This window comes from Ornithodoros turicata, chromosome 7 (assembly GCF_037126465.1).
Source record: "Ornithodoros turicata isolate Travis chromosome 7, ASM3712646v1, whole genome shotgun sequence".
Lineage (NCBI taxonomy): Eukaryota > Metazoa > Arthropoda > Arachnida > Ixodida > Argasidae > Ornithodoros > Ornithodoros turicata.
In genome coordinates, this window is record NC_088207.1 from 38,985,058 (window position 1) to 39,009,604 (window position 24,547).

Below are 24,547 nucleotides of genomic sequence, written 5' to 3' on the forward strand. Positions count from 1 at the left end.
TTTGTTTTCTTTTTGTGGCGATTTTCCTTGTTTCCTGTTGATGTTGAGAGTTCATAAAAAGTTTGTTCGCGATGGTGCCATTAATGCCGCGTTTCCGCTTTAAAATCGCTAACTGAGCGACTGTGCAGCGACAGGAATACATGGCGCAAACATAAATAAATAAGCAACCACTTTTTTCTTTCTGTACTTTCGGAATTTGGAAGTCATTACGAGGCTGTCGCGGACATGTACCGTAAGTTTTTGATTGCGTGAGAGTCCTTTTCAAGGATTCCCTCCGTAGGGACTGTATCAGATTTTTCCCAACTCGCGCCTGCCACTTGAAAGAGGAACATTCGCAACAACTTCTGCGGAACGCTCGCTACAACTGCCAAAGAGCACGAATGCATGCACAGCACATGTGGCGTCGGAGCGCTATATATACTTCAATATGTAAGAACAGGAAAAGGAACCCTATATAGTCAACAGAAATATTTTCACGTGCAGTTTTGCTAGTGTCAGAGTTGGAGCGGAGCAACACAACGTCGCAGTAAAAATACGATAGATAATGGGTTGGACGGAACTTCACTCAAGGATGGATGGCTTGTCTTAGAGACAAAAAAAAAAAGCAGAGGTGGGTTTTTTCCGTAGAGAACCTGCTATTCCTACAAACCATACATGTATCCGGCCGCAACAAGACCATACCATAACATGCATAATATCTGAGCCATACCACAATAACAAGCTTAAAAGAACCATACACAGTCTGCAAGTCAAGCTGCGCAGATAAACCGTGCGAAAGCATACTTTAAGCAGCTTTAAAGGTAGCTCTAAAGCATACCTTTATCTGACTTTGCACACTATCAGTCGCTCGATTACCAGTAGGTTTTCCGAATGAACTAATTCTCCTATCACCGTTTTTCTTTCTTCTTTTTTTCTTTTTTTGTTACTACGTAGGTGTACTGTGGTAGCCAGCCCGTCGTAGTCGCGGCTCACCGCCCCCACCCCCATTTTTTCTTCTATTCCCTTTATTTTGTGTTAGCGTCGCGAAGCAACTGTGGCACTGAGCGGCGTACAGATGTGGTCAGATTGAGAGAGAACATCAGGAAGGATTGGAGGGCAGGGAGGTTAATATGCGTCCTGGGCCGACTTGAGGGGAATTGTGCTGACATTCGTCTGGAAAGTCTTCGGAAAGCACATCGGAAACCTCAGGCAGCACAGCCGGTGTAGGATTCGAACCAACCACCTCCCAGTCTTCAGCACGACCAACGAGCTGGACGCCTTATCCCGCTCGGCCATGCCGCTGGTTTTTTCTTCTGTTCGTCATCATTGTCATCATCATCACGATTTTTCCGTCGTGTACGGCCTTTGCCGGAATTCAGCACGAAGTGAAGACGTAAAATATTCAACACAGACCCAGAAAGAAAGAGCCGAATCCAGCATTACCAGGTCCTTGCTCACTGTCGAGCCTTTTCGACATTTACTTTTTCTCGCGGAAAGATTCACGTAAGACGGCGGCTCAAGTGGCTGAGTTTTAATTTCTCCCGCGAAGGCACCTCCGGGGTGACGTTCAGCGCTCAATTACGAGTACCACTCCACTTAAAACCTGCTAAAGTTTCCGGCCGAACAGAAACAGCGCTACTGAAATTACTCAAAACGACTTGAGCTCGGAAATGAAATAATGATTTCTGAAGAGGATAAAATTAGCTTAATTTGACGGTAGAACGAGGGAATTGGTTTATTGCGCGATATTAAAATCCTTTTATTAATTTTTATTTTTATTTTGTTTTTTTGTTGTTGAACTACTTATCTCCTGTTGTGGTTTCTTGAGATACACAATGTGTTTTTTTTTAAAACTGGAACAGAATCTACAAATAAAAAGTGAAGTCCGAGGCGAAGTATCCACCCTCGCGTCTGTGACCGTCTCCTGTGAAGCGTGCTTTCACTGCGCTGTCGGAATGTACGTAAGAGAAGTAAGTAATGTGAACACTGAATACGTGTGTCCAACGCGAGAGGAAGAAAGAGAATGTCAACTAGCGGCGTCCCACGATCACACACGCTGAATACCAGAGAAGGAAACAAAGTCGGAGTGAGAGCACCCGAGCTAGATAAAAGGGTAACATTGAAAGGAAGAACAGAAACACGGGATACCTCAGACAGAGCTGAATATCCCACTCTTTAAGATAAGCGCAGTACGAGATGCTCAAATAAAAATGAACAGAAATTAGCTATTAATTAAGTCTTCTTCTTTATACTTTTACGGCAGGCAGCCGCCAAGTCGCACAATAATTAAACTGATTGGCTATGTAAATTAAACTCTCATTCACCCAATGAGAACTAGTCATGCTGATAAAATATTTTGCACCAACACTATGCACCAACACTATGCATCAAGATGTGCGTTATCATGAAAATACCTCATTACTTGCGGCAGTGCCCCTACAACGCCAAATTTAGCCCCGGCATAGCGCCCACGCACTGCAGCCCAAAACCTTTCTGTCGTATGAGCCAGACTATAACAGCTCGAGAATGCCAAATAATATATTATCCGGAATTCCTTATTCTTTCCGGCTGACATCATTATCCGTGAGTCCTCGACCCACGGCAATAAAGAAACCTTGGTGCTAATAAAGTGGGCCTGTACGTGACATCAGCCCAAGACGGCTCATGAGGCGAGACAATCACTCCGTGGCACGCCACACGTCCTTCCTCCGCGTCGTGCTGTGGAGGTGCTCGTGAGAATGAATCGCAGAGCAGACAGCTGCGTCCAGAGGAGCGACTGAAATTGCCCTGCCCACTCCTCTATCCGTTGATAGAAGGCCCGGAAAGAACATGCACGTTCCATCCTCAAGTCCCTCAAGCCGCATGCGATGGGAGTGGCATCGCCTGCACCTGGCTAGCGCTTGCTTGCCGACAGACAATCTGGGACGTTTCAGTTGTATTTGTATCTCGCAGCCATACCAAATATCATGAGTCGAAGCATTCAAAGGGCAGTAAAGTGCAAACATTCTCTTCTCACAGGACGAAGGACGCCGTTACCTTTAATACAAAAGGAACTAGATCCATCCGTTGCGTCATTCGTGGTTTGGGCTTAGTTTTTAGTGCGCCAAAAACGCATCATCATCATCATCAATCGTGACTTATGCGCGAACGACACCGCAACTCTTTCCCTCTTCTCTCCTCCTCAAAAAAGGGAGGGCAACGCGGAGCAGCCTGTCATTGGTCTCCTCGTGTAGGTCTGTCCGTAGCAGTTGTCGCGAGAGAAGAAAAGAAGTAAAGGCCAACCTCCATGAAGCGAATGCACAGCGAAAAAGCTGCGAACTTCGCTCAGCGTCGGACGCCCTACGCGAGGTGTCAAAAATGTGAGCGTCCGCCGGTGACCTGCCCATGACAGATATTTTCGCCCAGCGTCCGCGATTCCGGAAGGGTGGTGGTGGTGGTGATGGTGGAAGGGCTTGCCGTTGTCGGCCTCACAGAGGTGGGGAACTTCACGACTTATGTCATGGGGGAATGTGCTTCCTGGGCCGACTTCTGAGGGAACTGTGCCGACATATGTCTGAAAGCTCTAAAGAAAACCCAGGAAAAACCCCAGACTGCACAGCCGGCACCGGGATTCGAACCCGGGTACCTCCGGAAGCGTCCACTGCGGATGAACACGAGACCGGCCAATCAAAGCGCACTTCCGCTACGAATCTGCGCCAGCTACGCTGCCTCGTCGTCTGCACGTGGTCGTCTGCTCTCGTGAGTCGTCGTCGTCGTAGTCATCTCCTTCTTCTTGCTATGGGGTGCTGTCGTCTGCTCGCTGTCTCGCCTACTGCACCGCTAGAACACCATTCTCAGCAAAAAAGCATGTTTTCCTTTCGCAGTGTTGAATATGCCTTTCGGTACATTACTGGGCACGCTTTTTTAGACAGTCGTTGGATTTAGTTGCAAAATTTGTGACATTAGGTACATTTTTCAACAACTGATTTCACTAAGTTTTCACTTTGTACTCTGGCAACAGTGACATCAGAGCAAGACTTTCCGACACCGTCTGCTCGTTTTTCGTCCCATGGAAGTCGACCTTAAGAAAAACTTATATGGCACCTTAACGAGTGCGGGCAGCCGAAGATGAGCATGGCACTATGTATAGCTACCACGTCCAATCTCGCTTGGCAGAATGCCCAAAGATGGAGACAGTCAGTTTTATATGTTTTTCCCACTTCACTTCCTTTCACCTCGTCCGTCACTTCCACACACTTGCATAACTCGCTGTCGACCCACTTCACTTTCTTTCACCTCCTCCGCCACTTCTACACACTTGCATAATTCGCTGTCGACCCCCATGGAGCGTATTTCAGCGCGCAACACGTTGCATATCACGCACAGCGTAAAATGTGACGCGCAGAATAAATTTTCCGTACGTGGAACAGAGCGTCAAGAGGGTTGTGAATTTCACGCCGCACTTTTCGGGCGAAAGGTCCATTCCAAGTCGCGTAAGGTAGAGATGAACATTGTTTAAGGCTTGTTGCAAACGGCGTTGAATGGCGGTCGTGACTTGCCTATTGTCCAAAGGGCAACGTCATCGGCATACACGGAAAATACTACCTTGCGAGGAACTATCGATTTTAGTCCTGCCATTACCACATTAAAAAGTGTAGGACTGAGGATGTTGTTGTTGTTGTTTGAATTTCACGCCGCGCATAAGAGTGGCGCATGCGCAGTAGTCCGTCGAACCGAAGACCTATCGCGTATCACGCGGATTGAGCGGACGAAGAAGTGTTGCCAGGAGGTTCGCGGTTTCTCGCGTTCATGTTCGCGTTCGCGCGAAATCGCAGTGCATCATATTTACGCTGCCATGTCGTTCGCTCTGCGTATTCGGGCTCCGCGTATCACGCGCTCTGTTTTCACGGAGGGAAATACGCGCCATATGGGTCGCGATAACACTATCGATTTTACACGTGCACTGAAATGATGAAGTGCAACGAACGTGCCAGTTTTTAAGCTATAGGCACGCTGTCTCACTACTTTTCTGAAAAAATAAAAAATAAAAAATTCGTGCACTCTTTGAAAGACCTCTCTTTCAGCCGTCCCATGCTAACCATGTCTCCTCTGTCATTAAGGTTTTAACCCATTCTACACGCCTTCAAAATTTTCGAGTGTCGTCCCGTCCCATTTCGTTTTCTTTCGCGGCAACAAAGCCATAAACTGTATCGAAGCCCTCGTTCTTTAGCAACCCTAAACACAAGCCACCACCTGCAAGGGTCTAAGCTATAGCGGGTACCAAGAGGGCGCTCTAATTACCCCCACCTGGACAAAAGAAGCAAACAATGCACGAGCCCTGTTTCAAAAATCCCGATACCGCCAGAGCTGTAGTACGCTTCAGAAAACAGAGTGGCTACCACTCCAACGCTGAAAAGAAGAAACTGTCGTGGCCTAACAGCGCTGAAGGCTCGGGCAAGATATAAAAATCTCCGCTGTGAAGCCCACAGCGCTTAATGGGCTGTGCGGAGAAGAGTGTACGGCGTGAACTCTTCCTTTATGAAAAATGTCTCGAGGGCTCCTCGTATTATCGAGGCTTTCGGGTGGAGAAAGTTAGGGCCAGATGAAGTTGCACCCCGTGGGACCTTTGAAACGAACTGTTTCAAGCAAGACAGGCTTCGCTGTGCTGCGTCGGGCTCGGATAAGTCTGCTGTCTTTTATAGAGCGCTGCTGGATGACTCCATTCATTAAGGAGAATGTGTGTGTGACCGTGAAAAAAAAAGAAAAAGAAAAGTGAAAGATAATAATAATGGACAGAGAACAAGGACGGGAGCAGTGTGAGCGATCGCGAACTCAAGCCTCTGAGAGGTTGCTACGCTTTGAATGAGTGGAGACGACGAAAGTTACCTTGTCGGTTAGGAATTTGGTTGATAACGAACCACCTGCATTACTTCCTGCTGCTTGTGACTTTTGTGCCTAAACTACATCCTGTTTGCAATGTGTGTCTATATTGCATTTGTCCTTTTTTTTTTAAACACACTGCACATGAACACGTGTTTATGGCACGTATGAAAGAAGGTGGTTCCTTTTTATCTTAGCTGTTCTCTCATTTTTGTTGTGTTTCCTTGTATTTTGTTGATCCACACAAATTTACGAAGAAAAATTTTTATGCTTATCAATGCGCGAAGCCTTTAATATATTACATGATACGGGAACGCGTTCGAGACTTCTCCATGGTGTCTATAGTCCGTCTATAGCCTCGTTCACATGAACTCGACAACAGCGGGTTGAATTGGGTTGTCGGGTTCGACTCGCTCGAGTTAACGCTGTCGGGTCGTGTTGACCCTACGTCGCGTCGAGACGAGTCAACCCGACAGCAGGGGGTAGGTTGACGCGACTCGCTCGAGCTCGGCGCCACTCGGGCTATAGGCTCGACTCGCTAGGCGCAACTGGGATCGCCTCCCGTTGGAGCGAGTTCATGTAAACAGCGTTAGGTCTGGTCGACTCAGCCGAGTTCAGCTCGACTCGCTCCTGTCGGGTTCAAGTAAACGAGGCTTATGTCGTGATCACGTCAGCACATGTCGTGGAGTGGGCGTGGTAGGACCTCACTATATGGTCGATCCTGCAATGCATTTCGAAGGGGCGTGAAGCATGCCCTAGGCTCAGATCCAACAAACCATGCATCTCATTGCCCGTGAGAAGAGGTTACGGTGAAGAAGTGAGTTTATCGTGCCACCCTGCTGCGCGTTGGTCTTTTCACGATGGTATATTCTTATGGTAAAGTATGCTTCAGCTGTGATATGTTGGCAGCTATCGAGTATGTGAAAACCGACGTTGATCTGTATTGTAATGCAAAGGAGGCTCTGCGATATCGTATGAATAACATCACTGAGGCGCCGTTCACATTGGCAACCATGCTATGTCCCTCACCCAATGTCATGCAGCACTGTCACTTTTCTTCGTGGAACGTGTGTGGCTCACTGGTCTCATTTACGCTCTTTAGTAGAACTGGACACAAATTGTGACTCTTATTCACTTTGTACCATTGTATTATCTGGCCATGAGGGCCTCATGGTATTCTAAAGACAAGGATGAAGTGTCGTTATTCATTCAGCACGTCGTCCCTTCATAATTTCGTACTGACCAGTGTACCCTGGGGCCTTGCTACGATTTGAACAATGCTGCTAGCGCATAGACAGCAAGGAGATAATGTTGTGTGTTCGTTTAGCGTTATTTTTACCAGAGCAGACCCGGAAGAGTAATTTGATATACGTCGACTGCTTCCGGCTGTGCAGAAAGCAAGAAATGGCGAGATCTGTAATTGGATTTACGGCAACACAGCAAGCAAGAGCATCTAACTTATTGTATGATTCTTTGGTGAGTACCTGATACGCTCATGCAACGTTTAACGCAACGAGGAAAGAATCGTGATGTTTTGTTGATGAATGCGCTGTCCTGTCTTGTTCTTGCGTTTCTTTCTATACTGATATCATTTCAGTCCCTCGTCCTGAGTTCACGTATTTTATTCATCATAGAGACCGTGGTGTCGTCACGTTGCTGAGAGGCTTGTCAGCCAATATGGCGCCATGGTGCTCGTTGGCTTCAATTGGAAATGTCACCGTTACTCGCACATAATCAAATCACGTCACATCAGATCACATATAAAATAACCAATCTCCTATTTTCCGTCAACGCAATGTTTGCGGCTTTGGTGGTGAAGAAGGCACCTTGTCCGCTGACCACTCGTACAGTGCAGCCTGAACGCGAGCAACTACTGTCCGAACCTGACGGCAACTCTGTCCTCTCAGAAAATACTTGTTGGACGAATCGTTTCGAATTTCGTCACCTCGCACGCTTATTGCTTCTAAAGCCACAACGCTTCCAAAAAGGAAAATGTGGTAGATGCTGTAGTTGATGTGTACATGTACCGACTCAATAGGTTACTGTAACAGTAACAGCGCATTATTTTTTCGTCACCATCAGCATCAACATCAACAATGCATCATCATCGTACACGCAAGGAAAAGGAAGTGCGCAGCATTCGAAAATATTTTTTAGCGCTTCGAATATCTGTCCAATAGCACACTTACGTGAGGCTTTCTCCATTTGTTAATAGGAGGCCAAATTGCTGGATGATATGCAAAAGTCTGTTGCAACTGTCGGACAGGTCAGACGTGCTTGCGTGAAGGAGAGTGCTTTCATTGATAACCACTTCCTGTGTCTAATGCAGCACTTGACAGCAGGATGTGCCGTTGTGCCCAGGAGTGTCGGCCCTATGTGAGAAGTAGATTAACCCGTCACTTGGCACCTCGAAAATTGCGCCTCGTTGATCCAGTGCTTCAGTTACCTTTATGAATCGATCGCGTGACGTAGGGTCTGCTAGCTGTGTCGCCGAGGGCACCTATTTACCGCGTGTATCGGCACGAACGGCGTTTTCCAGAACACCCCAGCGGAAGACGCGAAAGACGCTTCCTGCTGCCCTTTACGTCTCTTCGTGCACTGCTACCGTGGAGAATATCCTGCTGCTGAGCCACAAGGTATTCCGTAGCAGACGACAGGCAAAGACGCAGACGGTGTCACCAGCGAAGTGCGCAGGGCAACCCCACCTACAAACAAAGCCTGCTCGTGACCCACGACGCTCGTGACGTAAACCACGTGACGTCACAATGAAGAGGCCGCCAATCACGACCTTGCTTCGGCGGCTGTAGCTGTGGAGACGATCCGCCATGAGCCATATAGGTAGCCACTTGTAGCCACAGAAAGCCTATATTTGAAATCGTTTGCAGCGATTGGCTGTCATCCCGACTTTGTATGTCTACGTGTGAAGGAGTGAGAGAAGGCATTAGACAGGTTTTCTTTATCTATATGGCGTTTACAGTGCGTCACTTCCAATACTCCGGCACCGAGCGAATGTTTAAAGGGATAGTTCGCTCTTGACGGAGCACGTAGTATATTTTTGTTGCAAAGTGTAGTGCATTTCCTACTTTACCAAGTTTCTGCATAACTTCTTGCGTGAAGCTATGCCGTATAATCTAGTATCAGAATCGCAAAGCACTGGAGTCCACGCGATTTGGAATTCCCCCGCGAGCACGTATGCAAGACGTCATGTGATAACACTCTGACGTTACGAGGTTGTTCCTACCCCTATCCTGGTCAGGCGAAGGCAGTCTTCCTGTCGGCTGTCATCTTCATTCCCACGTGACCGCCCCAGAGTGAACGTCATGCAATGTCACGCGAGCGGATGAGAGGCTGTGTAGTTTTCTCGTCCCCTTGGATGTGCCCGGGCTGCAAGCTCTCACCGCCAAAATACAGATAATCTTCAAATCACAATGGTTGTCTAGCAAAACGTCTCACGGGAGAGTAGTCAAATGCTCCTGCCATACATTGGACCTTTTTCACAACAGCCTATGCGCGTGACCTTGAGGTGCCGGAGAGGGCTATCTCCGTCTTCACTAGAATGCGCAGTATGGGGACGACAGATAGGGTCCCTGAATACTAAAAGTAGCGACAACTCCTCCTTCCCTCCCCTCACACACTCACGATTTGGCGCGTGCCGAGCGTGATTGACGCGTGTGTGAAAAAGGTCCAATAACCCTTTTAACACGCGGCGAACACTGCCCCGTGAGCAGTTTTTCGCTTTTTCTCGCGGTATAGGTTATTCCGTAGGGATATGTCACTCGTGCGAATGCACAGTTACCGATACATTCCGTCAGCAGCACGTACTCTTGGGCATAATGCGAACTCTTGTGCCTATTCTACCTTCCCGGACAAACGGACGTACTGTTTCGATGCAACGTAAGCGGGTACAGGAACGCTACTCCTTCGTCCTCCCTATGCTACAATAGGTGGGCAAAAGATACGCGGGAGCGCTATCATTCTCTCCTTTGGCGACACTCCTGCAGCGGGCGGAAGCGTGCACGACACCCGTTCATAGGAGTACACCATTTAAGATCCCTGGAGCGCTTTAATCATGACCTTAATGAGATGCTAGTAATCCAGGCACCTCAAAGGACGCCACTCAGTGTTCCGTGAGCTATTGTGCAACAATAGTAGGCAGTGAACAGCAGCGCCTATAGCTTGCATTGTTGCCCATATTCTAAGCTGCTACTCGAAAAAAGAAAAGAAAAAAGACGTTCCGCATTGAGGGCTAGGGCCCATCGTGTAGGTCAATGCACCATGGTGCAATCTGAAACACAGTCATTCTTCGCATTCAATACTCGTGTGTCTGCCAGGTGCCGTTTTGCTTTTGTGGGAAAAGAGCTTGTAGTTCTTCTGAACATGACTACGGTGACGTTCAGCACGTTTTCTTTCCTTCTATTTCTTTTTTTATTTTTTGCTATTTCATTACGAATCAGAAGTGATATTGAGGAAGCAAGCTAACCTGTCGCGGGCGATACAATATCAACTAAGCACCATTTGCTGTCGTTCCGGCTGCGAAGGCAGGTATTGAGAGGGAACCTGCTGACGGAATGAGTCTGAGAATAGAAAATTTTAGTGCATCGTACGTTATCGCATTTGCGTACGTAAGGGATAATGTGTTGGTTCTGCGCACTGCGCGAAGCTCTCTATGTTTTGCGCGTGCGCAGAAGCACCAACGCTATCCTTTAAGTACGCAACGGCGATGGCGTACGATGCACTAAAAGTCACTAACAACGGATAGCGCGACGTTCATGCCGGGATATCAGGTTTACTGAACTCTTGTTTTCATCGAAAGCCAGTCTTTCCAAGTTCCAAATAATGAACTTGAATCCCGAGAACATGGATTCAGTTTCAGGATGTAGGGAAGGCATGACTGAATGCGATACAGAAGATGATATTCAGTGACGAAATCGATATGTCAAGCAAATGAGCACGCAGCCAACTGTTTGTGCCATGTGGAATTTTGAATGTGCCACTACTTCGCAGACTTATCGGATTATCGTCGTTTAACGGTGACCTTAACACAACCGCTGCCGTAGTCATAGCCATTACCCCTATACTTAACGTCATCTTAGGACTCTACGTCATCATCCAATGTGTTTCGAAAGATTCATGTAGCCCAATTGTAAACAAGAAAGTATCATAAATAATGCATATACCCTTTACTACCGGATCTGCAGTAATCTTCCTCTAAAGCGCCTTTAATTCTCAGTGTACGAAACCAGTGACGCGAAGTCTGTACACAAAGTGTCGGGGCATGCGGTATAGGCCCCGTCTGCGTTGACAGCGGCATAATTGCGTATTCAAAGCAATGAAGTATTTTTCTGATAGCACCAAAGTGTTATTTGGGGAACATGACAGCTTCTTCGACATTTACGATCGGTAAGAGAAAAAAAGGCCTGGATTTTAGTTGCAGCGTACAAAGCAGCTCATAAATACATTGACGACAAACACGCGTGTTGTCAAAAACGAAAACTGTTTTCGGGCGCGAATACTGAACGAATATGCGTTGTAGTGTCCCCAGTAAGAAGTTGCAGAGACGTAGCCCTCTTATTCCGTTGCCTTCCAGAACGTTCCTAAATAGTGATTTGATTTCCTCCTTCTGCTTTTATCTTATATCTTAGTCTTATATCTTACCTTATTTTATATCTTAGTCTTATCTTATCTTCTCTTATCTTATATAGCAGGGCAGATATAGGGTGAGTCAAGTCCAAGATGACTGTAGAACACTCAAAACAATGACACTGAAGCATTCTAAGTTTAATATGTACAAGCTTTCACGTGGTGGACCACGCTTCATCAGGTACATAATTTCATTCTTGTAATTTTCATTCTGTACATGATGGAGCGTAGTACAGCACGCGAAGGCTTGTACATATTAAGTACATATTAAACTTCGAAAGATTCAGTGTCATTGTTTTGTGTGTTCTACATGTGTATATATGTTTGGAATGAATTAGATCCGCCTATTACCACTTAATGAAACGAACGAAATGGCCTATTCTGAGAAATATGCTAAGAAGGAATGAAAAGTACATGAGGCAACACATAATCACATCCGTTATTAACGCCATTAGTAACACGAAAACACCAACACCAAAACCAAAAGCAGCCCGTGGATTCGGAAAAGTTTAACACATTTCTATAGAATAGATGAAGAAAGAACGATAGGAAAGAAAAAAAAAAGAAACATTATACACGTTTCACTAAATCCCACCAGTAGTTTTTCGCTGAGCTACTTTCGACACATCCCGTTCTACATCATTATTCAGCACCCTTTCCCTCTTTGCCCTCTCCTAAATGAGTGAACGACCGCTCGCCATTCAGGACGCTTGTCTGCGCCCGCCGCATTTGCAAGCGACAGACCACGCCGAGCACAACCGCTGCACTTAAGCGAACAGTGCAAAACGAGAAAGAAGTACATTCCTCGAACCCAACATTCAGTGAAATCGAAACTGCGCAACCCGAGTCTCAGCCAAAAAAGGGGGAGCTCTTTCGCCTATCAGTAAAATAGAAGGACATAAAAAGGAGAGCAGCCCCGGAGTGCAGTAAATGAAGCACAGCTCCTTCTCAACGCTTCGTAAAAGTTAGTCGCTATTTAAATAGAAGGCGATTTGGACGCCTTGCGCAAAAAAAAAAAAAAGAAAAAAAGAAAGAAACTGCGAAAAGAAAAGCGTGCAAAACTGCGCTATCTGCGCGAAAGCAGCGCTGCGCGTAATTCACATTCCCAATCCGTTGCCGGTTCCACAAATGACATTTCGCTCTCCACAGTGAAGGTTCACCGAGTGAGCAAGAAAAATAGCGAGCACCTCGCTCTAAGCCGTTACATGAGAAACTGGGAGGATTTAAGTGCTCGGAAAGAAACCGTCCAGGTAACGATTTCAAGGCGTGTCTAGACGTGCGGATAGATTGGTTGGAGGTTATCCTCGAAGGAAATCTTTGTTGAAATGGAATGTTATGTAAACCATTGGACTGTTCCGTTTCTTGAGGCAAAGAAAAGAAATTGGTGCTACGCGGAATGGAAACCATGGAATGAAAGATCTCTTTACGTTGACAGAGGCACAAAAGGTAAAAGGACCCCATCCCGTTGCGTCGTTAGGAATTTATGAGCGAAAGAACGTTCAATGTACGCTTTCGTTCTCCCTCTCTTCCCATGAAGGGAGGGCAATGCGGAACAGGCTCTTATTGGCCTCCTCAAATGATTTGTCCAATCATCGCGGGAGATCGTTTGAGGCGGCCAATCCGAGGCCTCTCTGCATTGTCGGGCTTCATGAGTATAGTAGAGAGAAAGTGTCAGTTGCGTTTTTTTTTTTTTTTTGCTTTCTATCGATCATAAATCCCGAACGATGCTACCGATGAATCCCGTTCCTTTTGTGTTAGTGTCAAGGTAACGGTATCTCTCATTCCACGAGGAGAAAGTTTTGCACTTTAGTTATTCTTTTGTACCCCTGTCATACGAGCACTCTTCAATGATCATTCAAACCAATGGCCATTGAACATGCGCGTAGCGCCAGGTAGCGTGTAACGTGTCAACCTGTCAGGGAGCATTGGATCTAATGCTTCTTGACAGGTTAGTTAGACAGGTTAAGGTTGACACGTTACACGCTAGGTGGCGCTACGCGTATGTTCAATGGCCGCTGGCTTCAATGATCATTGAAAAGGCTCTCCGTGTAACAGGGAGAGAAGCCTGTGTTGTTCGTGCTTTTGTTGTCGTGTCGTTGTTCGTGAAAATAACTATTTGAGACTTTGTTCTTGCGTTATGCGTTTTGCTTCACATATCCTGGTCACCCGGCATTGGCGATCAGAGATCCTATGTAACTACAAACCTTAAAAGAGAGGAAATGGGCGGGGTGATGGCGGTGATGAGCTCTTTTTTGGGCAGCTCTGCATTTGCGTGTACGGTCACCGAAACGCGTACTGTGCCATTTACTCAACTCAGATGATGACAGTACCATCCTGTACAGTGGTTGGACTTGAGCGGCGACGTTCTGTTTTTACAAAGTGTTGGGGAAAACACACGAATAACTGCATCTGGAAGGAAATACTAGGTGCATATGTGAGAGTACGAAACATTAGGGGCAGGGGCGGCAGATGTTTTACGGCCCTGTTTTCTTTGTTCCCGGAATCTTTGTTTTTAAAGCACCCGCCTGCGTCTGCACGATGTGACTTGAGAGGAACGAGCAGGGACAAGGGCAGTCGAACTGGACGGTGGCGCAAGAGGTGCTCCTATACAAGAGGCGCGAAGAACTGTGCCCGCTTGCATGAACGTGAAGGACATTCCCCAGTGCGGTCCTCAGTAGCTTTGACACTGCTCTAAGAAAGAGCAGCGCCCGAAGCGCAGACATCACTGAGGAATCACCTCAACATTCGTGCAGATGTTAGAAGGTCAAAGGAAACAAAAAGACGACAAGGGCAATGGCGGAGTGACGCATGGAGGAAGACCTGAGGAAAATATTGCATCTCACAGAGCTATCACGGTATAGAGCCAAGCACAGGGGACGACCGAGACATTTTACGAACAAATTTAATCACCCCTTTCCCAATGAAACAAATATGAATTATTATCGCGGTAGACGGAGCCTCCAACCGCTTTTAGCAACCATCAGCTACACTTTTCAAAACGAAAAGTAAGATTTAAAAATAAAATACTTCGGACAGCTATCCCTTGCCAAAATATCTGACTGAAATATCTGTTTTTCTTAGAATAAACGAAAATGTCATGTACAGTAGAAAAAAGAGACTCAAGAAAGGCCCCGACCTTTATGGCGAAGAACGTTCCACAAGCATTCAGCTCTCTTCTCTCGGGGTGGGGCCTTATACTCGAGAGAAGGAAGTGAGCTAACGACGTGGTGGCCCATTCCTTCTTCCCGTCCCAATCTCTAGCAGTATAGCAAGCAAACGCAGCAATCACTAAAGGACATAAATCTCGCCGTCCTTCGTCGCTTTACAGAAGAAAACCAGCGAAAAGCGTTTCTGCGGCTTCCCTGGCGTTGATTATTTATCGCACTTTCCAGTTGCAACTCTGCGAGACGGTAAATTTACTGCCCTACAGCGCTCTTGTTCCGTTTCCTTCCGGGATTAGGCCCATTTCCTGTCATGCTTTACGAGCTTCCTGCCAAAAGCACCGGATGTCTACCCGCGTGCTGCCGTTATCGAGTCCAATACCGTAGTTAAAGCTCGAGATGTGCGCCTTATCACGGGTGCGAGTAATGCGAAAATAATCCCGGCTTCCACCCTCGCGGGCTCCTGCATCCTTTTGTAGACCTGGAATGTTTGCGTCTCACGTGTCCTCTGTATTGCGTCTCATGAGCTACCAGAGGAACGGACAGGTGCCCGCCCATTTCACCGAACGCCGTTTCATCGCCGCCGTTTTATCGAACGCCATGTAATCAAACGCCTTTTCGTCGAACGCCGTTTCATCGACGCCTGACCAAGGTTAGGTCAGGAGAGCCTTTTACGTATTTCACATGTTGCCGCAACAAAAAGCGGCGGCCACCGATTCGATGAAACGACGTTCGATGAAGCGTCCATTTTCGACGAAATGGCGTTCAATGAAATGTCACGAATAAAACGGACAGAGAGAAAAGCGTGTGCATGGACATGCGTGGAGCCTCCAATACACGGATGAAGCACACACGGAACAACGTGCACGTCGTCGAGTGTGCTTCTTGTCTTCGAGGACCCCTAGTAATGAAGAACATGTATACCAGAACCGTGTATAAAAAACGAATCTGGCCATTAGGAGGAGCCTAAAAACAAGCTCAACTTGTCAATCAAACTTCAAACGCTCCTGCAACAAGCTGGAAAATCAGCGTCAACTTTCGCTCCGCCATGATTTTTTACGCGAAAATGAAATGTTTCGTCGCTAACGTTAGGCCTAAGTCCCAAGATCGAAGTCCCAAGCAAACAGCCGTCACTGACGCGTTAGATTTTGTATTATATCATTGAATTTTATCTATGTATGGCAAAGTGGGGCAAGATGAGACACGGAGCAAGATGGGACACTTTGGGTTTTTTGTGTACGTTGTGTTTTACGTTCACCGTCTCATGACCCGCGGCGCCATATACGACGTATGTGATGTCCATATAGTCATTCCCACTATTAAAGGTACTGTAAAGCAACAGGCAAGCTATTAATATCGGCAGCGGCATTTGAAAGCTTATTCCCAAAGAAATCCGCACTGCAAATTTTATGTGCGACAGAAAACTCTAAATATTTTTTAATCACGACTGAAATTGCGGTAAAAAGACGAGGGGCGACGCCTGGTGGGAAACAATCGCCTATTCGTCGAGCAACAGTGTTACATGTCCCCAACCTTGTATCGGCTAAGTCATGGGCTAAGTAGCGGGCTTCATGAACTTTCTTTGAAAAGTTTGTTCAAACGAGATAGTTCCTGCCATATATTATCTCAAAATGTAAGAATATTGGTACATCGTGGAAATGAGAAAAAAACTGTCAGCAGAAATACAATGAGAGTCACCCACGCAAAAATGCACCACGTCAGGCAAGCCGACGTGGTGATGGTAGCGGTCCACAGGTGCCGCTGTACACTCCCATTGTTATTGGCATGTTTATGTTCGCCGCCCTACAAGGGGGAACTGAGGAATTCGTGTCGGGTCTTAGACACAGGGTTGCCTGTAATATTATATCTGAATTTTCAAATAAACTACGAGGTGGATTTCAGCTCAATTTGTGGCGTTTGTATACTGAGCACCCAGGCTGTCAAATGAGCCAGCAGTATAAAATTGTATGCCTGCTGCTTTACTGTACGTTTAATCCCATTTATCACAAACGCAAAATCCGTCAGAACGCAAGAATGACCGCGAGCCGTTCAAAAATGACGGACCGCACACTTTCGCCACATTAGACGAATCCCTCCCAGTAGACCACGTCTCCCCTTTCGGGAGCCGCACTTCATGTATCCTGCATATTCATATCTGTAGCTCATCGTCATCATGACAAGCTATATCAATATCAGTGCGTTCAGGTCGAAAGCTCCCCGCCGTTACAAGCTGCAATCCTCTCAATACAGCCGCCTCCTGCTGGATAAACTACGTACAAGAATGCACACCTCCCACGCGCAAAGCCACAACCAGGCTCAACATAAAGCGTCATTATGGGGGGGAGATATCGATCACGTATAAACGCGTTCACGAAGGCACTGTTATGGTTAAAATCCATTAAGGAAATGGTGCATAAGATTACTCGTGATGATACTGTATTACCACTTGGAAGGCATTCTCGAAGGTCGAGGAAAGCGGCCGTTTCAACATGCGAGCCTAATGACGCATGTACGGCAATCGCCTCGGTGGAGCTTTGGCTCAGATTGCCTCCAAGGGGCACTTGGATCCGTTGCTAGTCGCGATATGGGAGTGCCTGAATGTGTTGGTGATATGCGTCTTGTATGCCAGCGATTTCATCGGGCAGTGCAGGAGATTTAAAAAACACACAAAGAAAGAAACAAACTAGATGTAAGCAAGGAATCCATTTTGAAGGTACGGCAAAGCGAGGAAACCGTGAATTTCTCTGTGGTGCCGACCTCCTGCAATATCCACTGGACCGTTTCTGCTGCGAGTGCACTGTATATAGTGCTCAAACTTTCAAAATACAGTGTGCACGCTCTAAAAGGTCAGTCACATTTTCGCGCGTGATGCTATACCTACTTGACAGACAGACTTCCGCTACCACACAGTGAATAATGTGTGCCAGAGAAACGAACGAAAAAATTGTGCTCACCAGGCACTGCGTAACAAAATAAATACGACCGCGCAAACTTTCGCCTTCATGCATTTCCTATGCGCTATACCGATGTAAACACGGCGGTCTCCCAGTGGTTGTGTGCAGCTTCCGCCTAGGGGCGCGAGCGACGCGGAAACCGAAACAAACTCATGTTGGCTAGTGCCCCTATAGGCGGATGCTATACACTACCATCGCCAGACAGCCGTAGCGCATAGGTAATGCATGGAGACGAGAGTTTGCGCGGTCGTGTTTATTTTGTTACGCAGTGTCTGGCAACCACGAGTTTTTCGTACGTTTCTCTGGCACAAATTATTCACTGTGTGACAGTGGAAGGCTGTGCATCAAGTAGGTATCGCGTCACGCGCGAAAATGTGACTGACCTTTTAGAGCACCCACCCTGTACGTTGCGATAGGCTTAAACTCAAAACGTTTGCGCCCTCTACAGGCTTCTTTCAACCTGACATCGGGAGCGCCGCTTGAGCTCTTTCGCACCAGAGGGGCAGCAAAGGAAGACAAACTATTCTGTAGCTCTCTCTGTCATCAGTTTTACCCCTCGTTTTTGCACAGTGCTAAACAGACATCCATAAATATTATTCCGACGCGCGTCTTTTCATTTAATAAACACCCCAAAGGGATATCACCACTGCCCCACTCCAGAACGCGTCAAAGTCGAAGAGCCAGACAATGTATTAGCTGAAGTGACATTTTTGAGATACGAACACTCTGAAAGTCTCTGAAGTTGACTCTCGTTTCACTGTCCGTTATTTATTGAAGGCTTCCAGACCCAGTTTGGAATTCTATGGAACTAAGGAAGCGTAGAGTCAGCTGCTTTAACGGATCTTTTCCTTCAACTGCGGTCCTCTTTCGCTCCGGCGTCTCATTGTGCCGACGCTGGAGGGCGCCCATTGTCTCTTAATTAATTCACCCCTCATTAGGGCATTGTCAACGAAAACAGCAGCGGTGTCTGCTCTTGTTGGGGGAAAAGGCTGAAGCGACGCGTTTTCTGGCCGTCCCAAATTACGAGCTGTAAGCGATCTGATACAATTGACTCAGACTGCCTCTGTGCATGTATTTGAATATACCTACAATGCTGTGCTTCCGATGCTTGCGTCCTGTGCAGTGCTTTGCTCTTGTGTTGCGCTCGTTGCACGTCCTCAACGCTATGTTAAAAATATGTCTTTGGAAGAGAACGACGAAAGGTTGGAAGCTCATGCATGCCTTCTTAAAATTTGATCCTACTACCGACTCTCTTCGCATGTGCTTGAGTTTGAAAGCGGCTCCAAAATTAACACCAAGACCACAAGTTCATGAATATTAGAGGCGCGCGACTGGAGGATACGAAAGACAGGGAAGGACACAGACAGCTTCTGGCAAACATTATCTGCTCTGTGTAGGCTACATTACAACAGTACGTTACAACATTAGTTAGTTTTAGTAAACCACTTTGCAACGTCCCGCTACGGTACACGGTACGAAACGCGGGACTGACGCCGTTGATGTTTTAGTACACCGTGGAAGAAGACGGTACGGTTAATTAACGTCGTAGCGCTCCCGCATGGCAAATCCCGAACCCTGAACCGTGGCGCCTTTCGATGTTACGCTGGTGAGGAGTCCTGTTATTGCGATCAATTTCGTTGCATCCACGCAAGGGTTACTTGCAGTCACCTTGAGCAGCATAAAAATGTTACGGTCGTCCGCACCGCCATTTTGCTTCTCGCGTAGTTGCCGTAGTCTTCTTCTTCTCCTCGTGGAGCCCCGCAACCCGCGTGAAGTCTCCTTTAACACGGTACGCTATTCCTCGAGGAGATCCGTACCGGCAATACGCTAGGGAAGCTCCGCTAACGTCGCGCATGCGCCATGAGATCAACGCCGTAGCAGATATCGTATCGGAGATGCGAAGACGTTCTACTAAAGCTCTCTAGGTTCTCTAAAGACTGTCTCCCTTATGAAAGAATCAGTGATGATCTACCCGATCAGGTAAGGCATCCGCTTGTTGCTGGTAGCCAAGGCCGTGCTGAAGACTGGGAGATGGTGGGTTCGAATCATAGCACCGGCTGTGCTCTCTTAGGTTTACCCTGGGGTTTCCGGCATACTTTCCGGACGAATGTCGGCCCAGGATGCACACTAAACCCTGTCCCCTCTCCTTAGTCATTCATGCTGTCCTCTTTCCATCTGTCCACGTCTGCACGCCGCTCACAGCCAACGTTGCTTCGTGGCACTAGAAGGGGATTTAAAACAACAACAACAACAAAACAACAAAAACATTACCTCGAACAAAACATTACAACAAAAACATTATCAAAATACAACAAAAACATTACCTCGAACAAAACATTATAACAAAAACATTATCTCAAACGTGGACTGTGGCTGCCACCACACGGAAATGTGGTGTTCTTAGACCTGGGATATATGTGTTAGATAGACGTAGAAAAGAATAGACCTGGGGATTAGGAACGTGTAGCTGTTTGCTTGTTTTCGAAAAAGTCATTTGTTAGCCAGGAGTTTCGCAACGCATGATAGAGCACTCCCTGACGGACGCACGGATATCGTCGTGAAGCCACGGAGGTGCCTGTAGCTAAACCGATTACACAGCTGGCCCTCTCCATCACTGCGTGGGGGAACACACGTCTCAGCTTTCCAGCTGAGGCAAAACGTGTTGACACACAGCCTTAATGCCGCGTCTACTTTATTACCTTTCTTTCTTGTCTTTGTTGTTCCGCGTAGCCTTTTGGGGTTCGGAGATCTTGTCCCGTTTATAATATCATTCAGCACTCCCAATCGCATTCGTTGGCTGCTGTTCGTCAGCTACGTATAAGAGGCGTCAGAAGGGCGCGATTTCGTATTCGTAATTCGTAGAAAAGATTTTCGAGTGTGGGCGATATTGCCAGTGGCTCGAATCCTATAGCCTGTCTGAGAGTGAGTATTGCATGTAATCTGATACAGCGCTCATTGCAATTTCGGTGAGGACGGAAATATGTTTGCGCCTGTTGCAGTTTGTGTTGATGAGGACAATGATGATGGGGACAAGAAAAAAAGAAAAAAAAGAAACACGATTGAAGTCCGGATAGCGTCGGACTCGCGACCAGTACCCCTACTGTTTGCCTCGTTTTTCCGTCGTACTCAATTCACTTGGGCTTTCCAGACGTAAATATGGGTGACATCTTGGGAAGCAACTGCACACTTCTTGATCTTACTGTCTTCTATATTCCAAGTTCTTTCCTCATTTCCCCTCCCTGTCTCTTCCCATGACCAGAACAAGCGGAACTTCTGATACAACTGCAATTTGTTTAGTTACTGCTTGGCGCTCTGTACTTTTGGCACGGGTTCCAGAGCGATTGTCATTTCCTTTCCCTGCTTAGACACATTTTAGCGAGCTGCCATTTTGACACTATAGCTGTTTGATATTCCTGCTTGACTCTTGTTCAACGTTTATGACCAAGAGCAAACGAGAATGGTGTTGTGAGACTGTCACAGCTGCAAGTAAAACGTGCTCACCAGTGTAACTACAGTTAAACTAAAAGACGCGCATGTATGATATACAGCTGTTCCGCAGCAGCATTTCGTGAGGGTAAATGTAACGTCATCATTTGGTGCGGGGTACGTATAGAAACATCAAACACGACGCAAGGAAAATACTCGAAAGTATACACCTTCCGAAAAAAGGAAGCGAGGAACAACGAGGACAACCTCCGGTTCTTGGAAGTGGTTTGGCTTAGTAATGCATTGTTATCTTGTTACTGATTGGTTGCTTTTGAGCCCCCCCCCCCCAAAAAAAAAGAACAGCACTCATCATCGTCTTGTTACACATTGTCGGGCTTCCTTGAAAGAGACGGAGAGGGAAAGGGTAAATTGCGTTTTTTTCTATCGATCACAAATCACGAACGGTGCGACGGATGAATCACGTTCCCCTTGCGTTGGTGTCAAGGTGACACAATTTTCTGTTCTGTGACGAGAAATATTTGCACTTTAGTAGCCCTCTACCACACGGGGGACTCGTCTTCCTTGCTTCTACATCCCTCATACAGAGCCTGATTCAGAGCCCAACTTGAACCCCTGCACAAACAGAGTAAACAGGCCTGTCTCGCGAGTACCTGTCAATTTTGCGGACATATTTGACAGTAAGTCTACAACACGAAACGGACTCACAGACACCTTGAACGACCACACGTGTCACACCCGTCGAAAAGAAGTCATGCGCGCGTGTTCATCTGCCAACGCAAATATTAGCATATCACTCGGAATTGTGCTCGGCTATCGACCCCCTGTGAAGAAAAGCGGGAGACCACCCCAGTACACGAGCCGTTCTGCTCATAGCAAACAAGAATGTCCCATCAGGTAGCTCGGACCCACTGATTACGTTAGATGAAGCAACGACAACTTTATTTAAAGACGATGAATGGGGGTTTCATCGCAAGGGGCGGTACTCTACCCCATTGCTGGTGCTGATGTGAGGAATGAAATAATTAATGAGCCCCTTCACAATACGGATCGAAGTCCTATTGTGTCCAAAAAGGTCAAAAGAGCTTTGAGCGCCGAGCGTCGGTGGGCTGGATTCGGCCAGGGACCAACAACGATGCGAATCTATATACTGGCAGGAGTTTCCACTTGTTTGTCACGTATTTGGGCAAGGCTAAAGAGGTGGTACTGAACAACAACAACAACAACAAATAAATTAATGATAATGAATAGGGAAATTCGCCACATAAGGTGCGGCCCACTACCCCAAGGCACAACGGGCAGGAGGAGATGTGTCCTGATGATGAGGTGACGAACGATGCTAAATATGGGTCGATGGTCAGTGGAGTCAGTGAGACATCATCAGAACGGTAGGCAAAACCACAGCACACAAACACATACACACAGCACACAGGTACGCAGGCACATCATAGGGTGGAGAGGAGACCAGTGTCCCGGAGAAAAATCTTGAAGTACTCAAGAGCTTGGCGATGGTCGATCTGGTTAGACCAAGGGCCGAGGTACTGAATAGAGTACCATTTTGCCAACGAAATTGTGCGAGATCTCGTCAGTTCTTGCCGTGACGACACAATACGATTAAACAAGGGTGATTGGTTAAAAGGCTTCCCTCTCACCCGCAATAAAAATGAAGAAAAACTCCGAATAAATAATATCGCATGATAAACCTAGCAGACCCTATCCTTACTTAATGATCTATCCTTTCCACATTTCGTATAACGTCTGCTCGTCTCTGCTCGTGCTCTGCCGGGGAAAATAACCCAGCTGCCTGCCCAGCATTGCTAAAGTGACCTTGCAAAAGTAATAGCATAGCGTTATTATAACGCAGTCTAATGAAAACCAACCTAATGTTACCTCATAGTGCACTGTGCAGCGTCAAGCTGCGCCTGATCCAGACCAGTACCTCATGCCGGCAAGACAAGTACTCAGGAGAGGACAAATGCTCACATGTGCTGGAAGCTTGCCCGCGGACTACGTTGTCTTGCTGCCTAGTCGTTCGCACACTTTTCTTCGCATTACTATAGAAATACAGCATTGTCAACTTTTATGTCATTTGGCGTTCATGTAATGGTATGTAATGTAAGCTTCAACTGTCACGTTTCAATGTAATTTTATTATTTTGTTCGTTCTATTACATCTAGCGCAACCATTGCACTTGTAGTGCATCCATTATATTTGCACGAAACGTGATCGTGGCCATACTGCTTAGCGCGTTCTGCGCATCCCGCAAGCTGAATCCATCACGTACGTCCAACATGAAAGCTTTTCGTTTCCCCATATAGGAGGGAAGGGCTACAGAACTTCTCAATGACGTTTTCCACAATACCAACGAATTCGAAAGTACATGGCGACTGATACCGCTGACATACGACATGCCTTTGAACAGAACTCCTTTGAAGTAAGAGTCCTTTACAGCTCTGAAAGGGGGACCCCTTATTGAAAGGAGTTGGCGCCGTTGACACACGACACTGCCGATCTCTGAGCACACGCCGACAGAAATGTGACGCTAACTGTTCAGAAGAACACTAGGAACAAACACGACGTGTTTGTCAGCGGGAAATTTTAGAGTGCGTAATACACCATGTTTGCATATAAATGGTTATTAATAAGATAGATAGATAAGTGCTTTATTTAGACATTCTATACATTACAAATTATAAGGCGGGACCGCTAGGCACGCCTGTAATGCGGTCCCCGTAAAAATTACAGTGATTACTAATGATCTGATACGCCCAGAAAAAACACAACACTTTTTACAAGACAATGAAAACAACAACAAAAAAAAATGATGAGAAATAACTTTGCCGAGACAGTTTCAGCGTAAATACATAAACAGCAATAAGCGTTACAAGAAGGAATAAATAGAAGAAGTCAATCACAGCAGATTCGACAACAGCCGTTTAAACATCTCAATTGGGGACACTGGTCTAAAATCGGCACTCCGCGATTTATCTAATCTCAAATCTCCAGGTGTTGCAAGACAACTTCTTTCGAGTAATAAACACTTGCAGCACATGGCCTACCTTCAAACACAATATTGGCACAACACTTTCAAGCACAACAGAGGTAATATGGGAGGCAAAGTACTGACAGGCCATTTTAGCAAACCGTGTCCGCAACAGTACAGAATACCTGCTTCATTTTTCGTCAACTTGAGCGATATTTTGTATTCTCGGCATGGGGGTAAATCATTGAAATACACACGAGCTGAAACTGCCGCTCAAAAGAGACAGACGTATGCGCGACGTCAGTGTGACGACACGAGGGCGTTCCCTTGGCGCCAGGCTTCTATCGCTCCTGGTGCAGTATTCTTTGCGTTCCGCTGCAGAGAATACGTGAACAGGCGTGACAGAGCACGCTGACACGTGACTGTCCTGGCGAGGACGTCAGAGGCACGTCATGAGGAGGTTCTCCTGCTTGCTCCTCCCCGTGGAAAACAGCGCGCTGCCGGCTCTCACGACAAAATACGTACAG

General features: G+C 46.8%; 1 protein-coding gene and 1 long non-coding RNA gene across 4 annotated transcripts in view; one reads left to right on the plus strand and one right to left on the minus strand.

The window, feature by feature from the left end:
* Nucleotides 1-8,566, minus strand: part of LOC135399858 (uncharacterized) — a 53,169-nt gene extending 44,603 nt beyond the window's left edge. The window contains exons 1-2 of the long non-coding RNA XR_010424433.1: nt 8,285-8,566; nt 8,028-8,210 (exon numbers count right to left, since the gene is read on the minus strand). This is a non-coding gene — a long non-coding RNA (uncharacterized LOC135399858). The remainder of the gene's footprint in view (nt 1-8,027; nt 8,211-8,284) is intronic.
* LOC135401064 (glutamate receptor ionotropic, kainate 2-like) overlaps nt 1-24,547 on the plus strand; it is a 259,479-nt gene that overhangs the window by 145,339 nt on the left and 89,593 nt on the right. The window contains exon 1 of one of the 3 annotated variants that reach the window (XM_064633202.1): nt 19,499-19,573. The exons of the other annotated variants lie outside the window; for them this stretch is intronic. The gene's annotated coding sequence lies outside the window, so the exon portion shown is untranslated. Of the gene's footprint in view, nt 1-19,498; nt 19,574-24,547 lie in introns of those variants that run through there. 3 annotated transcript variants of the gene reach the window in all.